The following is a 19404-nucleotide window of genomic DNA, read 5'->3' on the forward strand; positions in this document are numbered from 1 at the left end:
CAATGCTGCTGGGCAGCTCGAAACTAGATATTAAACAAATTGAGCAATCTCTCATCTAGAAAGACAATAGATGTAAAAATGTTTCTCAGCATTTCATTAGGCATTTTAGTAAATATCATAAATTAAGACCTCCAAAGTGTAATCATATGTTTTCAACAAAGGAATGTCAATATAGAGGATAATGGCCTCTTTTTTTTCACCTGTGCCTCTGAAAAGCACACACTAATGGCTTTTTTCCAGGCGACTGTCGCGCAGCTGGGTGCTCACGACGCATTGTGTAAAGGTGGTCACTTAACTTTCTCGAAATATTTACGACACCAGTTTGCACTACAATGACAGTCTCATATAAAAGTTCCAAAAGTTGAGAATTTGCGTTACAAATGTGTAGAAAAAAAATCCTATTGATATAACAATGTACAAAAAATATTCGTCGGCATTGTAATACATTCACGTATTTACATACATTTCATAACTCTTAAAGTACTATTCTTGGTTTCCAACAACCTTTTTCACACACCAAAGTCCCTAACCACTACTCATTATACCTTATCTTATTCGTCGACACTTCTTCAATACTTCATCATAACAGAGCCGTAGCATAATCAAATAACTCATATAGCATGAGCTTATTGATCATAAACATAGCGCAACAGCATAATACATATAGTCATCGTAATAATAACATCATAACGCCTCTGTCAAATCTCAAAATCGTCTAAGCTTTCTGCAATAATTCCAAAACCTAAAAAGAATTCTCTGCTCATTTCAATACTGTCATCTACCTCAAGCGTACTTTAAAAATCATGATCCCATACCAAATACATCATTCAAAGTTCTGATACTGTCACAATGGTTCCGAAAAATATGAAGGGTGCACTCACTACAGACAAAATGCAGTTTCATAAATATGAAGTTATCCGACTGTGTAATTGTGTAAACATATGTCACTGATGTAGTGAAAAAAATGTTTGTTTCTCTGTTAAATAATCAGGTAGTTGTGTATTTTGTGTTAGAGAAGTATGGTACCGATGTCTAAAGTTGTATAAGAAAATACCATATTACCTAGGGCTCCTTGTGCTTGCCACACACATAGTACACAAAGTAGGCGTGTACCCACGTGAGGATTAATGTGTTTACACCCTCAGGTGTTACAGATTACAGCAACGGAAAGAAATGTATCAGGGAAACCCTTTGTATCATTTTAATTCAAAAATATTTAAAAATTAAGCACTCAAATACGTGTCCTTTAGCTCTAAATATACGTCCTGCTGTAAGATAATTCTGTGGAAGTGTCGTAGTTATTGTCCTCCGAAAGCTAAGTTCTGCAGAAGTCAATGTATGTACCTCATGATAAACAAAAGTGAAATGCTTTCCGTATAGATATCTAAGTTATTACGCTTATTGCCGTGATGAAGAAAGTACTGGGCTATAACGTATTATTGTACTACGGAAAGGGCTGTCTCCTTGTAGCTATGCCACAAAAGTTACTACTAAAACATGTTTTACTTTCCAGAAGAATTCAGAAAAACTGTGCAGATATAAAACAGATACACCGCAAAAGCAACATTGTAAATTGTCACTCATTAGTAGCGTCGTGATAAAATCGTGTAGCTGTTACATAAACTAACCACTGTGTCATCTGGTATTCACAGAAAGTACTTTAAATCCAGAATGTATTTTCAAGTAAACCAAAATGTCACATTAAAATCTCAAGAGTAGTACTGGTAAATGTTCTAAGTATGTGAGCTTTATAGTCGTTACGTAATCGTACAACTAACAAGCAAGAATGTACACACACAATAACACTGTGTCGTCTGTTCACAATAACAATGCATTCGTAATGTCTGTTTAAGTAAGTTCTCTTTGTTCTTGACTGTATATTTAACTTCAAACATTGCAGATTATCTTTCAATAAACGGTTTTACATGTGAAATGTTGTGTAAACCTTTACTCTTCCTAGAACACAGAGTTTCAACTTCAACGCAATTATCATGTGGTATACGTCGGTAGTGAAAGAAAAAATTTTTCTCAAGGTTAGCGCCTATGTTATTTTTTTCTGAGCCAGCGGGCACACGTGGCTGCCTGCGGTTCAAGTCATTGCCAGTCTCTTTGTTGGTGCGCGCCGTTATTGATATTAGGAGACGTAACTTCTACAAATTCACCTTGACGAGAAGGCCCTACCGTGTTTGAAGCTCGCCAGTTCTGATGGAATTCAGGTCTGATGTTTTTTCGGTAGCTTACATACTTTCTTGTTTGTTGGTCATGTGGTGGAGAATTTTTCCCGGAATCGTAACTGCGTGGTGGACCGTTGCCTTTGAAGTTATTCTGTCTCCCTTGATAATAATTATTTTGTTTCTCATATTGCCTGTTTCTCTGATTGTCTCTGTGATAGTCACTAGCGTGGAGAGGTGATCTTTCCCTGTAATTATTACTACTCTGCCAACGGCTGTCATACGGGTGGTGTCTGTTTTGGTCACGATTTGGGTTGTGAAAATAGCCTTGTTGTGTCCAGTAATTGTTTCTTTCATAGCGGAATTGCGACGAATGTGACCTGTAATTGTTGTCCTCCTGTTTTCGCGTTCCGCGATTTTCAGCGTCAATTTCTAATTCTTGTAAGAGTCCCTGAAAAGCTTCAATGTCGTCTTTGCAACGTCCTGCCAAAATAATATGTCGTAAATGTTCAGGTAATTTGATTAAGCAAATGCGGATGAGTGCTGAGGGGCTGTATTGGTTTGAAAGATACTGATTCTTATGCAACATGTCTTCAAAATATTTCACAAGACTGGAAAATTCAGATTGTTCGAAATGTTTCATCATTATGATGCTATGTTTTACTCGGTCTTGTGTAACTTGAGACCAATATGCTGAGAGGGAGGCATGACAAAATTCTTCTTCCCTTTGGCAATCGTGAATGACCGATCATATTCTTACAGCTGGTTCATTCTCTAAATAGCCACACATAAATTCTAATCTGTGCTCTAATGACCAGTTGGGAGGAAACCAATGAGAGAATTGATGAAGTCACGCTTGTGGATGAATGTCGTTGCCGTAATTCTTAAATGTCTTGAATTTACCTGTAGTAATGAACAGCTTATAGCCAAAATCATCGTGTCGTCGAGTCGCACATCGCTCATTGTTACGTCGTTTTGGGCGGTTCCATCTCAGAATTCAATGCGCCTTTCCAATTTCTTTCATAATTTCCGAGGTGTCCTGTGTTATTATTTTGTGGTTGTTCCGTAGTTCTATGTCCCTCTTCCCGTATTGGAGCGGGAGTGTCCTCTGAAATACGTAATTCTTGTATTACTAGTGCCAACTGATCTTGTACTTCCCGGATTTCTCATTTGTACAGTGTATTGATTTGATTTTGATTTTGTTTGAGTTTTCTAATTTGTTCATATTCTTCAGTGTCAGTGAAGGTTACAGGTCTTGTGTCCTTCAGATCATCATCTACGTTTGCAGATAAGTTAGTGAACTGATCCGAAAGTTCGGCTAGTTTCTCCAATAGTGTACTTATTTCCTCAGTGTGTTTTTCTGAGCCAAGTTTCAGAGTGTCCATTTGTATTAATATCGTATCTACTGTGTCCGTTAAGTTTTCCTGAGTTTTTGCAAGTTTCGTAAGCGAATCGGTAGATGCAACTGGGTCAGTTTTAGCTTGCAAGACCTCATGATTTTCATGAACAATAGTTTGCAGTTCTTTTATGGCTACTTCGTGATTCTGTAATGTATTTCCATGCAGCGAAAAAATAGGTTGGAAATGCTCACAAATTTGTGTTTTTACGTCATTACAGACTTTTTGATATTTCGATTCGATTGTATGTAACTCAGTAGTTAAATCTTCATGCGTTTGTTCAACCGTATGTTCCACTGAGTCTAAATTTTGAACCTTTTGTTCCATTGTGTCTAACTTTTGAAGCTTTTGTTGTGTTTGTCTGTGATTTTGTTCCATTTGTTGCATTAATTGCAATAACAATCTATTAGTGTCTGGAATCTGTTACTCTATGCTTTTCGGCAGTGCATTTGCACCTGCAACATTCACATTTTGACAAGCAGAAAATGTGTCTTGACTCATGTGAGAAAACGGTGAAAACGCAAAACGTGAATCCACAGTATTTGCAAGATTGTGTCCTGTCATTTCGGATTCCTGAGGCGAGCTGTTGCCAACCGATCGATCGATAATGCTTCCCTGTTCGCTAATTCTTTCACTGCCTACACCATTATTTGCAGCCCGCTCTATTTCCCTATGGACAGTTGCCAAATTACTACTTCGAATGTCTGTTAATTCACTACACAGTGGTGCTGATAATATACTCTCGTTGTAACTATTATTTCTCAGTTAACTTTGGAGCCTAGTGTTACGTTTTCCACACGCCACTATTGTCACAATATTTCACACGATAACACAGAAAAGTACAATTTGAAGAGCAAAAATTTGAGAACACATTAACATAGCGCTGAAAATATTATCTAGTTAATTGCAAGCGCACCTGCGAAATACTTGGTGCAAATCTACATGCATGCCACAACTGTTTTACTGTACAACAATGAAAGACTGCAACTACAAAGGAGATTCTCTCTACAATTACGCGCTAGCAATAAACAAAAGCTACACTAATTACACAAACTACAAGAAAAATCAGAAGATTCCAGTGAGGTATCCTCGGCTAAGGTTCGACATATGAAACGTCCCCTTCGAAAAATTAAACATGACTGTGCATAAACTGACACACAATATTTTTTTAGCGCAACGCAATCTGACTTTCAGTAATCCCAACAAGAGAATGGCCCTGACTAAATTAACCTATATGTTTCACAAATCACTTACCTCACAAAAATATTAGTTACTCGAACTACTGCAATACAGCGAGCCCCACTACCGCCAGCTAAATAAAAGATTCAAACTACGGAAGGCACTAACCACTGATAGGCATAGTTAGCAAATGAAAGATTTTAATAGAGATCAAACAATGTATTTACCTTAGCAGTTCATGACATCCATTCCTACAAATGTTCTGTTTCTGATGGACACACCTCAAGATTATTCCATTCTCAAAAATCCGCCATCTCACTTCCCCACATCAAACACTGCTGGCGGCTCGCCTCCAACGGCGCAACGCTAAGTGCTGTTAACAGCCAACTGCCCAACACTACAGTGGCAGACGACAATGCAAACTAGCCACAGACTGCACACAGCAGCGCCAGTGATTTTCATACAGAGTGCTACGTTGTGTCACCATTAAAAAAGAACTAAACAGCCTACTTACACGTTGTCTACAATATGTATTCCGTCCCACTCCTCTCTGCCCATCTCTCTCTCTCTCTCTCTCTCTCTATCTCTCTCTCTCTCTCTCTCTCTCCTCTCTCTCTCTCTCTCCTCTCTCTCCATTATAAATCCAGGTTGGTCCATTGATAGTGAATGGGACAAATATCTCAGAAATAAGCATCAAACGTAAAAACTACAAAGAACGAAACTCGACTAGCTTGAAGTGGGAAACCAGATGGCGCTATGGTTGGCCCGCTAGATGGCGCTGCCATAGGTCAAACGGATATCAACTGCGTTTTTTTTTAAATAGAAACCCTCATTTTTATTACATATTCGTGTAGTACGTAAAGAAATATGAATGTTTTAGTTGGACCAATTTTTTCCAGTTCTTTCTATGTGCAGTCCAAAATTCATGGAGACAGTGAACATCATTTCAAGGTTACACACACCAGAGTAGTTTCACAACTGTGGAAAGCCGGTAATCTGGGATTCATGAAGACTGTTGACCAAATCAGACGCTGATATTGCTGGCCAGGTCTCTACCAATCCGTTAGACACTACGTCAGCTATTTTAAGGAATGTCAATGATGGAAACCCAACAGCAGCTACCTCCGGGACATACGGTATCAGCCCCGCCTGCTGTAGTGTCTTTCTGCCGAACTGTAATCGATCTCTTGGGGGGATTCCCCAATCCAACAAACGGGAATCGATTGATTGCACTGACTACCTCACTGGCTATGCTGTCACAAATGCTGTCCTAACAGCCAAAGCTCAAGGAAATGGAAACTTTCTTGTAGAGGATGTGAGAAACTAAGTCCCATGATTAAAGATGATAATGATCCTGATGATTATGTGTTTAAAGGGAGTAAACTAGAGGATCATCAGTCCCTCCATTTCATGAGGGAAACACATAAAAAGGTAAAAAACGAAAAAAGTGGGGTTTGGTTGCTCCAAGTATATAAGTAGTACTTTGCATAAGAAGGTTGAAAGGCACAGTAAGGTGAGGTGGGATGAAAGTAAACTGTGGTCACATGGGGGAATGGGGGATACATGTGTCAACAGGAGGCTGTACCCTGATAACAACCCCTGACACTCAAAGTGGAGGACCATTATAGTTTGGTTTAAAATCTGCTGTCCATCAGGAATGCAACACTGTCTCTTCATCCACAAGCATAGTGTGGTAGGTAAGTCGAGAGCATGCCACAGGTCGACTGGCAGGGAGCACTCAACACCACAACATGCGCTATAGTCAGTAGACTACCGAAGCTGCAGCGAGGAGGATCCTCTCTAGCCAGAAGAAAGGGCCAGAATGGACTCCAAGCCGTACCAGATTAGAACGCATCTCTTTATTTGTATGTAGCAGTAGATCCCGATGGAAGTTAATGTCTTGAATTCTATTGAGCATAAATGGCAATTGTTATATATCATATATTTGCACAGGCCTGAAGTGTCCGTAACTGGCTGCAGTGTGATGTTTTGATTACTTTTAAGATCCATTTCTCATCTTCTCTATTATAGGAACTTGCCTAAATCGATATTTAATATTTTCGAAGAGAAACAGGTATGTTACAGTTCAGACGTTGTCAGGAGTTACCACCACGAGCATACGTGACAACCTCACCGCAATGGACTGGCTAGTGTATTGCATTTTGGGTGTAAAGATAGATCCACTTGACTAGGAGGTGCAAAAGACAACAGTGTATAGTGGAGAGATAATCTACCACAGTAAGGCGTCCTTCATCAAACGTCTTGCAACTCCGTAAAAATGGAAAGCGGAGGTCAAACACAAAAAGGGAACCAGAATATAAAAAGCCGAAAAAGCGCAGGGGGTCCTGTGAATAAAGGAAATAATAAAAGGTTCAAAATACCTATATAGGCTGTCTACGGTTAAACGCTTAGAAACCACTGGAACAACTATTGCTTTTGGCTAAGAGTGTAGCACTTTTGCGGGGTCGCCCATAAGTAGTTCAATAGGTTTTTTCAATTTTTTTATTTCTGGTTTTAATTCATTGAAAGCAGGTTAGATTTACTGAGGATTCTAATACGCTAGATTTTACACCACTCTCTGGCTTCAAAATCCTATTTTTCAAGTTAATATCCGTTCAATGCGGCGGCCTCACAGAACATTAGTGAAAGGGTCTGTGCGCCCGCATGGTACCACTCTACAGGTCGAAGTTGGAGCTTATCTCTTGCTGAATCAGTAACGTCCAAATAAACCACGTACTGCTTCCTGCAGAGTGCAACCTTCGTTGGTCGAAACAGATGGAAATCGAAAGGTGTGAAATCCTGGCAGTAGACTGGATGAGGAAGAACAGTGCAATGAAGTTTTGTGAGCTTCTCTGTGGTGTGCAGATTTATGTTAGGCCTTGCTTTGTCATGGGAAAGGGAAGGTCTTTTGCATTTTTGTGACTATGAATACGCTGAGGTCGTTTCTTCAGTAACCTGAGGATGGCATAACACACTGCCGATTTTATCTCGTACCATGACTGAGGGTATGCAACAGAATAATCCCTTCAGAATCCGAGAAGAGTGTCACCTTGAGTTTACCGCGTGAACGTGCAGGTTTGAACTTTTTATTTGTAAAAGAGGTGGTTTGGTACCACTGTATGGATGGTCGGTTTGTTTCCGGTTTGAAGTGATGACACCATGTTTATCGGATGTGACGAAAATATAGTTACCAGTTATAGTTACAGTTGCTCTTTATGATCTTCTAGGCGGTGAGTTACCAAAACTGGATGGGAAAAAAATTGTTGCATTACTTGTTGAACGCACCATGTATACTTTTGTAGTACAGGGAGAGATGCTGGTGCGTTTTAGTACGCTGCAGCTACGTGCTCAGCCACGATATTACAGCAGGTGTCTGTGCTACTGGTGGCAGACAGTTCTCTCTTGCCACGAGATACACGATCGAGTTGCAATTACTGGCGGGAGGCGCCGCTTTCACCACACTGAGCCCCGACTCCTGTGCGCTAAGCCGTTAGCTCTGTGCCTCGCTCCAAATTGAAATCTCCCTGTGAACGGGGGTGCAGCTCATCCGCCGCTTCGGTGCAGACGTCGCCCCCACCGGCGCACACCGCGCGCCGACCCAGCCAGAGTATTATGTAGCGGCAATGACTTCCGCTACGAACCCAACCCGCCGGCCGTCTGAATTCCGGATTCGCCAGCGTTGGCACAGCTGCCCCTGCGCAATGTGTCCCGGCAACATCCTGGAAGCAACTAGTCCTGCGAAGCCCTATGCTTGAAGTCTATTGTAATATTTCTGGCGTTACAGCCGTCATATTCAGATACAGGAAGCTCTTCTTGGAGCAGCTGAAAAGCCAACAGTTGGAAATAGACGTAAAATGGTTTGAGGTGCCAATGACAGATGGTTTGTACGGCATGGATATCGTGAGAAAGACCAACTAAATTGCGGCCCTTCTTCGCGACTGGCCGCTGCGTTCGGAAGTTACGCGCCAAAATGTTAATCTTCTGTTATTAACATTAGAAAAACTAAAGATCGTATTTACTGCCATTTAATATTAAAGTATCTCTCAGTAGCGTGCTGGGAATTAACTATTTCACAAGTATTAATAGCCAACAGATAAATAAACAACTACTAACGAAATGGCAGATGAAGCACTTCTGTGTTCTTCGGATCGGGCCTAAAGTGAATCGCAGAAGAAGTTGTTCGGCTGTATCATCAGAGCTGCCTCGGCAGTCTCGGAGGACAGTCAAGTTATCTGCCGTGGTCAGTTACGATTTTACTAGCAATATCGGGTTTTGTGAACATGTAATTGAGAACCATCTGATAGTAATTACACAAATATGAAGATCATTGTTTTTTTGTGGACGTATGGAGATTGGAGGTTATTTGTGATTCCTACAGTGGAATACAGTTGTACAGTTTCTCCTGTTCTGCTAAAAGAAAAGCGACTGTCATCCCGTTTAAACAAAGTAATTGAAAATTTAATGGTTCACATAATAACAGTTCCTCGCTGAAAGTTTCTTACATGCTCAAGATATCGGATTCACGACCGACGTGCTGTTTTCTGCACAAGGAACAACAACCATAGAAACCGCATTTTGGTGAACGTTAATTAGAACTTATGGGTCATTCCATGCCAAGTGGTCTAGAGGCTCCCACATGACCCTCATGGATTTTGATGAAATTTTCTATGAGCATTCTCACATGTTCTCAATGAACACTGGTAAAAGTTTCAGTTTCAGAAATACTTTCGGAAATACAGTCACAGTCACTTGTTTAAGCCCATATCACAGCTTTCTATAGTGCATCCTTGAATTTTCTGCAACTTTGAGATGAGATATCTCAGTAAGTATTTGCATGAAAGAAACAAAACTTGGCCACCTTATACAACTTTTAGAGATCTTTAACGTAAAATATTAAGAAAAGGATTTCTGAGCAATTTTCATGTAGATAATTGGAAGCAAATTTGGGCGAAAAAATAACTGTTTTTAAAAAAATGCGAATTTTAGTTTTTATATCTCCAAAAGTAATTGTGGAATGTACATGAAACTCACCAACACAAGGTCTTAGAATATAAAATTTCATTCTCCTAATGCTTTCCATTATTTCACAAATCTAGGGTGAAGCTGACGATTTTTCAAAAAGTGCTAAAAATGGGTACTTTTAGTCAAATTTTTCAAAAAAGGGTTTTCTCCAAACTCTTCTAAACTAAGATCATTAGAAAGAGCATATTCGAAACTATCTAGAAAAGTGGATTTGGTTTTGCAATGCAAGCATATAAGGCCCTAATAAGTAGCATCATGAAAGAGGCGCACTGGAAGTTTGAACACATTTTTCTGGCACTAAAATTATACCTGAATTATTTTGCTTTATGCATGTTTATTAATGTCTGGGATAAGTGAAGTAAGAAGTCCTGATGTATAGGACCTAGCTTAAGTCCGAATAGCAAAAGAATAAAAATACAAACAATGTTATTTCTTAATTTTTACCTCGCCCCCCACTGCCTTTCTCTCTTTTCTCTCTCTCTCTCTCTCACACACACACACACACAATTATTATTAAGAATCTACGTAAATCGTAAAATTTATTTGCATATCATCTAATTATTAGTTGCCTGTTAAATGGACCACACCAGATTACTGATGGAAAAGAAGTGTACTAATGAGTTTCTATGGTCCATGGTGGCTTAACCACTGCTAGTTTCGTTTCACCTGAGAAAACCAGCATTACCATTGACATAGGGGCCACGCCCGATAGCTTAGCAGCAACAGCCACGGGTAGGTTTCTTTAACACAGGATCCCGAGCCTGATAGTAAAATCATTTAAGTCCCCTGCGTAAAATTAGAAGGCACTCTTAGGTTCCTTAGATTGTTTCCTCTAACCCATTTCAGTTTTTGATACGCTACATAAATTTTCTGACGAATATCAAGAGGAATGGTGTATTTCCGGCCAGACGAATTTACCGATGGAGCTGAAATAACTGAAATAGAGTGGTGTTCCGGAACCCAGCACTTGTCACTTTTTAGTGGCCAATAAAATGAATTTCCTGGACCATGTGGGTGCATAAAGTTTATTAATGCATCTCTTTGCTCTGTGGAGGTCTCACATATATTCCCAATCCACCACACGTTTTCATAGATGCATGCAAAACATTGTCCTGGTTGGATAGCAGACATTAATATGCCTCCTTCATTACTGTGACCCATTTTAGCTAGAAAAGGTGAACAAACATTTGAAACTCTGCTGATCTGAATTGTTGTTTCATCAATAGGTACAAATTTTCTCTAGTGCCTGCTACAGTTTGTCCAAGTTTAAACGTCTCTTCTTACGACACAGTATTTTTTCGATTTCATCTTTACTGACGAAAAAAGATTTAATTCCATAAATTTTTTCAGAGCAGAAGTGAAACATATCTAGGGGAGTAAGAATTTGTCCATTAAGTGGCAGTTGCAAGCTTGCTCTTGCTGCTAACCGGTTTGTTGTACCTCCAATCCCATCACAAGGTGATTTACCGTGACTAGTAGCAAAAAAATTCCATTCGGATGTTATTCCAAAATCACTCTTATGATTTTTATATTGAGCACTGGAACCATCACTGAAATAATGAGTGTGGGAAAGCTGTGCAAACCGTGCTTTTATATATTTGATTAGCTCCTTGATAAAAACGTGAACTGTAATAGTGTCATGCCACAAACAATCTGATAATGCAAAAACTTAAAGATTCTACTTTCTCATTTTGACGAAAGTAGATAACATATGGATGAATTGTTGTTTGACTATTGTCCCAGTGGAAGCCTTGCACAGCATCCTGAATGATAAAAGAATACTTTTCTGCAATATCCATTAGGACAATAAGCTCTTCGTCTTTCCGATATCATTTCATGCCTTTAACATGCAAGCTTTGATGCTTGGCAATGTAATGATGGCATGACAGACTCCATATTTTATTTTTTACATCTTCAATAAATTCATCCACTACCATTTGCTTCGTGTCCAGTGTGGCCCGATCTGTATGTATCCATTGCTTAAACACAATGGCTCATGATCTGGAAATAGCTGGCAATTTCAGGTGCTATAGCTTCGGGTCCAGGACACGTTTCACAGTGATGTAGCATGCGCTGTTTAGAGTTCAAACTGCAAACTGTCTTGGTGAGAATCTTCTTATAATTTTCAAGTATACCAACTCCGCTGAGCATAAGCTTAATATTTTGGTGAATTGCACAGAAGCAAACTGCATGCATCCCAGCTGATTCTACTGTTATACACCATTTGGGTCTAAGTACACAAAACTTTGAGAACTCTATTTCTGGACCATTTATATTCTTATAGATAACATACATTTCCAGTAAATTACAAAGTAACAATCTTTTCTGCATGTTTTTCTTTCTACCTGAAAATCTAACTAATCTACTATCTTTTTTTCTATGGCAAACCCTGCTATTCTCATCATCTTAAAAAAAAATTCGCACTCTACTAGCAACTTCTGCTGGTAATGTCCTGCTTTGCCTATTTTCCGGAAGTGTCAGAATGCCCTTCTGTGCATTAAACTTCCGAGCATTCTTCACCATCCTTTCGGACACGCCGAACTGAGCTGCTGTTTGTCTGACTGTCCAACTTACAGGTGCCAAGGTTAAAATTTGCATCTGTTCTTTATGAATTGTATTCTGCATCTTGGCTTTCAGTTCAGTCTAAAAATGTGCATAGTTGGCACAGTCTCCACATTCCTTAATTTCACTATCATCTTCAATTTGTCGGCTTACTCCCATTGCATTTACAATTGTTATAAATCACATTTTGAGCCTTTTGAATTTTCTTCTTCAGATATTGCGACTTATCTCTGTAGCTTACTGTTCTCTTCAGGGGTGAAACACCGATAGACAATAAGCTACTATTTAATTCTTCTTTTGGTGTAAAGTCGTCATCAGAATGTGAAGATGAAGCTGATAAAGCTTCGTCCAAGTGTTTATTTAAGGTAGTCGTGCAAGTTTGACAAATTTTCTGACCTGGCTTTATGTTATTAACAAGCTGCTTCGTCAACATATCTGAAGCCTTATTAGCTGTTTCAGTATCAAGAGTGCGAATTCCTGCCTTAACATTATGATTCACCTTCACAAAGGGATTGAAGCATTTTTTGGTAAACTCTCATATTGTGTCAATAACAGGGCGTCATGGTGTAGGCAAACTTGAGAGATATTATCCAGCTTTGCTTCAGAACGTCGGACCAACAACTCTTTTTCCTCATTGCTAAAATCGGCAAACCATTTTAAAGCAGCTTTTTTGGCGAAGAAAGTGACATGACACTTTGTTCCACTATCTCCTTGCCCAATTGAGCAGGAAGGTATGCTGTTTCCTTCTGTATCTATCTCTAATCAGTAACTAAATAATGTATTAGGCCTCTAAGTGCAAATTATAATGTGCTTAAATTTCACACAAATTACTACTGAACGAAATTATATACAATGTATAATACCAATGAAAAAATCTAATAAGAGATATATGTTATAAAAGTGACAATCAAAACAATTTTTTGTAAATTAGATTACAGACTTTGATGGTTTTAAGAATCACTTAACAAGACACACTCAGTCAAGAGAACCCATTCACTATTCTGCAAACACACCACTGAAATACTGATTGTTCAAACAAGGCTGACAATAATGAAACAATCTGATTGTTAAAGTAATTGTTGCATTATATTTCCTATAAACAGTAAATCTTGTGAATTTTCTCTGTGAAACTACTTGTTACGTATTTACCAAGGTAGTAGACTACATTTAAGTGTGATTCAATACAAAATTAAAACTCTTAGATGTTTAACCAACAAATTTCCCATGTTTTCCTAGTAACTTTAAGCCAAAAATTAACAGGTTATAGCACCTAGGTATTAAAATCTCCGCAATATTGATTGGAAAATTAAGTCACTTGATGCATGATTCAAGGAAACCAATTATTTTTTGCTAAAATGTTTTATACAATTGAATCCAAAAATTAGGTCTTCATTTTCCACTTGTAAATATTTACAATTTTGAGACGTACAAAAAATATGAAGCTGTTATTCATTGAATTCTTTATGATCTCTCTCTCTCTCTCTCTCCCTCTCTTTTTTTTTTTTACAAATGAGAAGAGTTTTATGCAGATGAACACTTACAATAAAAGCATAAGGGCTACTTCTCATAGTTATCAAGTTTTTCTGACAGTCTCATTGCCTATGTACCACATCATCTTATTTCAATATTTCAAGGCGCTAATAATTATTTATTAGTCATAATAAAAGGTTTCAAGTATAATTTGAGTGCCTGAAAAATGTGTTCAAACTTCCAGTGCGCCTCTTTCATGATGCTACTTGTTAGGGCCTTATATGCTTGCATTGCAAAACCAAACCCACTGTTCTAGACAGTTTAGAATATGCTATTTCTGTTGAGTATAGTTTAGAAGAGTTTGAGAAAAACCTTTTTTGAAAAATTTGACTAAAAGTAACCATTCTTAGCACATTTTGAAAAATCCTCAAATTCACCCTAAATTTGTGAAATAATGGAAAGCATTAGGAGAATGAAATTTTATATTCTAAAACCTTGTGTTAGTGTGGTATGGTGTGCAAAGTTTCATGTACATCGCACAATTACTTTTAGAGATGTAAAAAATTAAAATTCGAAGTTTTTTAAAAACAGCTATTTTTTCGCTCAACTTTGCTTCAAATGAAAATAGCTCAGTAATCCTTTTCTTAATATTTTACTTTAAATAGCTCTAAATGTTGTATAAGATGGCCAAGTTTTGTTTCTTTCATGCAAATACGTACTGAGATATCTCATCTCAAAGTTGCTGAAAATTCAAGGCTGCGCGATTGGAAGCTGTGCTATGACTTCAAACAAGTGACTATATCTCTGCAAGTATTGAATTTCTGAAACTGAACCGTTACCAGTGTTAATTGAGAACATGTGTGAATGTTCATACAAAATTTCATCAAAATCGATGATGGTCATGTGGGAACATTTCTCAATATTAAACCACTTGGCACAGAATGGCCCTTATGCATTCTACTGAGGGTGGCGAAGGCGAATAGGCACCTAATGTGTACTGAAGATCTAATTTGTTCTGTAATCCATGGTACCAAAGAGGAGGTATGAAGGAGAAACATTTTAAAAGGAAGGATTTTATTGTACGCATTATATATATATATATATATATATATATATATATATATATATATATATATATATATATAATCCCTCTTCTCTTTTTCAAGAAACTATACTATTAACAAATCAGAGCTCCTGTCTGGTACAACAATAGTCCTAAACAAATCCGACTGGAGGGTTTCATCAGAGCAATGTAATCAATATGTTGGCTGTAATTGTTTCTAGGTCCTCAGTCCCAAAACGTCAATTTTGCTATCAGATTGTGTAGTTACATGCAGGGTTAACACTCATAAATAAAACATGTCTTCATAGTTCAGCCTTTGTCATGGCCATTCTGAAAGTAAGGTCCAAAAGCTAATAAAATCGAAGTGACACTAAGAATCCGACAACGCTCTGCAAAGATGTATTGGATAGTGTCCCTAGGAAGGCTATCGACCACGTCACGTTGTTCCTTTCAGTCCTGAACATTAAGTAAACACGTAACGATGTATAGAACAATAGTGTCTCCCACCAAATCTGGACCGCTGCGAGGTTTCTCCTGATTTCATGCAACCCCTCATAACGTACCTGTCATGCATTTCCTTCTTCATAACAACTCTCGGCCTGACGCTGCAGGGACAACGAGGACGGCCCTGCAGTGTTTTCGATAGGAAGTTGGTCATCTACCAGACAAACCCGACTTGCTTCCTCTGATGTTCTTCTCTGCTCACACAAACCTCTGTCTATGAAGACAACATTCTGGCCCAGAAAAGAACTGTAAACAAGCGAACAGATGTAGCGGGAACTGTAGGCAAGATATTTGAAATTTGGTACAACGGTACAAAAACTGTCTAAGTTGGAGTGGCAACTGTGTAGAGGAGTAGATAGAAGATGTAGCGAACTGTTGCCAAGAAAACATTTTTGATTTCTGCACTGGTCTCAGTTTCGCTACCGTCTGACCTTACTTTCCGAATAGCCCTCTTGTTACCTAAACAGCTAATTGAAGTTCCACATCCCACGTGTTTGTACATTGTTTCCAACGTAGGTTATGTTTGATAAAAATAAATACGTTGTACGTCGAATTGACCTACCACAACGTCAACCCAAACCCAGAAAATGCGTGTAATGATGTTCCCCCCTCCCCCCCCCCCCCCCAGGGCCATGCATAAAAATATATATAATAAAAGAAATGCGCTACCTGAAGACTAACACTTTGTTAATTAGTATTACAATTAACTTATATCTTCTACTGCTTACGAAATCGGTTAGATTCTATATGTAAATAACCTTGCATGAGCAGCACCTATTAGACGGAGCGGATCCGACAGCCAATCAGTTCAACCGTGCCTAGACGGTCAATACCGCGGTTCGATCGCACCCGCATTGTTACTTTGTTCCAGGAAGGAATCTCAATAAGGGAATTGTCCAGGCGTCTCGGAGTGAACCAGAGCGATGTTGGTCGGACATGGAGGAGATACAGAGAGACAGGAACTGTCGATGACATGACTCGCTCAGGTGGCCCAAGGGCTACTGCTCCAGTTGACCACTACTATCTACGGATTATGGCTCTGAGCAACCCTGACAGCAACGCAACCATGTTGAATAAGGCTTTCGTGCAGCCAGAGGAAGTAGAGTTACGACACAAACTGTGTGCAGTAGGCTGCATGAGGAGCAACTTGACTGCCGACGTTCACGGCGAGGTCCATCTTTGCAACCGCAACACCCTGAAGCTAGGTACAGATGGGCCCAGCAACATGCCACATGGACCGCTCAGGATTGGCATCATGTTCTCTTCACAAATGAGTGTCCCATATGGCTTCAACCAGACAATCGTCGGTTACGTCTTTGGAGGCAACCTGGTCAGTCTGCACGTCTTAGACACATTGTCCAGCGACTGCAGCTAAGTGGAGGTTCCCTGCTGTTTTGAGGTGGCCCTGACGTAGGCCGCTGATGGTTACGGAAGGCGACGTAACGGCTGTACAATACACAAATGCCATCCTCCGACCGATAGTGCAATCATATCGGCAGCATACTAGCGAGGCATTCGCCTTCATGGACGCCAATTCGCATCCCCATCGTGCACATCTTGCGAATGACTTCCTTCGGGATAACGACATCGTTCGACTCAACTGGCCAGCATGTTCTCTAGAAATGAACCGTATCGGATATACCTGGGATGGATTGGAAAGGGATGTTCATAGACGATGTGACCCACCAACCACTCTGAGGGATATACGCTGAACCGCCGTTGTGAAATGGTGTAATCTGTACCAAAAGTGCCTTGATGAACTTGTGGATAGTATGGCACGACGAATACATGCATGCATCAGTGCAAGAGAACGCACTACTGGGTATTAGAGGTACTTGTGCGTACATGAGTCTGAACCACCACCTCTGAAGGTCTCGCTGTATGGTGGTACAACTTGCAATGTGTGATTTTTATGAGCAATAAAGTGGGTGAAAATGATATTTATGTTGATCTCCATTCATTTTCTATACAGTTTTGGATCTCTGGGAACCGTGGAGATGAAAAATTTTGTTAGATGTGAGCAGCTGTAAGTGTTCGTAATTAATTTTCTATCATCGTGTATTTTTAGTGACGTGTGGTTTATAAACCGTAATCGTCTCTAGACGACGATAATGTAATACTTTCGGTTTATTTCATTCGTTTTACACAGTTCTCAGTTTTACTTATGTCTGCGTAGAAGAAAGCAGATGTTAAAAGCAATCCAGACTACAAGCAATGTTAAAAAAAAAATTGTTCAGATTTGTCGGTAAAATCTAACTTTTAATCCACTCTATCGCAAAACTACGATTTTGGCGCTTACCATTGTGTCCCCGCCGAACCGCTCAAATAATGAAGGAAGCGGAATTTCAAATGTCTCTGAGCACTATGAGACTTAACATGTGACGTCATTAGTCCACTTGACTTAGAACTACTTAAACCTCACATCACATACATGCATGCCCGAGGGAGGATTCGAACCTGCGACCGTAGCAGCAGCGCCGTTCCGGACTGAAGCGCCTAGAAACGCTCGTCCACAGCGGCCGGCGGCACAACGGCCAGTGGCTGCGGAGGATTAAGTAGGTTAAAAGACTAGGGCTAATAGAAATCATTGGGTGACATAAGAAAGATTGAATTTAATTGATGAAAAGAGAAAATACATAAATTTAGTAAATGAAGCAGGCAAAAAGGAATACAGACGTCTCAAAAATGAGATCGACAGGAAGTGCTAAATGGCTGAGCTGGAATGGGTAGAGGACAATTGTAAGGATGTAGAAGCACATATCACTAGGGGTAAGATAGATACCACCTACAGAAAAATTAAAGAGACCTTTGGAGAAAAGAGAACCACTTGTATGAATATCAAGAGCTCAGATGGAAACCCAGTTCTAAGCAAAGAAGGGAAAGCAGAAAGGTGGAAGGAGTATATACAGGGTCTATACAAGGGCGATGTACTTGAGGACAATGTTATGGAAATGGAAGAGGATGTAGATGAAGATGACAAGGGAGATATGATATTGCGTGACAAATTTGACGGAGTATTGAAAGACCTCAGCGGGAATAAGGTTCCCGGGGTAGACAACATTCCATTAGAACTACTGATAGCCTTGAGAGTGCCAGCCTCGATGAAACCCTACCACCTGATGAGCAACATCCATGAGACATGCTAAATGCCCTCAGACTTGAAGAAGAATATAATAATTCCAATTCCAAAGAAAGCAGGTGTTCGGAGATGTGAAAATTACCGACTTACCAGTTTAATAAATCACGGCTGCAAAATACTAACACGAATTCTTTATAGACGATTGGTAAAACTGGTAGAAGCCGACCTCGAGGAAGATCAGTTTGGATTTCGTAGAAATATTGGAACACGTGACGCAATACTGACCCTACAACTTATCATAGAAGCTAGGTTAAGGAAAGGCAAACTTACGTTTCTAGTATTTGTAGACTTAGAGAAAACTTTTGAGAATGGCGTCTGGAATACTCTTTTTCAAATTCTGAAGGTGGCAGGGGCAAAATCCAGGGAAAGAAAGGCTATTTATAACTTGTACAAAAACCAGAAGGCAGTTACAAGAGCCGAGGAGCATGAAAGGCAAGCAATGGTTGAAAATGGAGTCAGACAGGGTTGTAGCCTATCCCCAGTATTGTTCAATCTGTATATTGAACAAGCAGTGAAGGAAACAGTTAAAAAACTTTGCGTAGGAAGTAATATACAGGGTGAAGAAATAAAAACCTTGAGGATTGCCGGTGGCATTGTAATTCTGTTGGAGACAGCAAAGGACTTGGAAGAAGAATTGAACGGTATGGACAGTGTCCTGAAAGCCTATAAGATTAACATCAATGAACGTCAACGAGAGGAAAACAAAGATAATGGAATGTAGTGGTGCTGAGGGAATTGGGTAAGGAAATGCGACACAGAAAGTAATGGATGAGTTGCTATTTGGGCATCAAAATAAATGCGGATAGTCGAAGTAGAGAGAATATAAAATGTATATTGGTGATGGCAAAGAAAGCGTTTCTGAAGAAGAGAAATTTGTTAATATCGAGTATAGACTGA

The sequence above is a fragment of the Schistocerca gregaria genome, chromosome 3 (assembly GCF_023897955.1).
Source record: "Schistocerca gregaria isolate iqSchGreg1 chromosome 3, iqSchGreg1.2, whole genome shotgun sequence".
Lineage (NCBI taxonomy): Eukaryota > Metazoa > Arthropoda > Insecta > Orthoptera > Acrididae > Schistocerca > Schistocerca gregaria.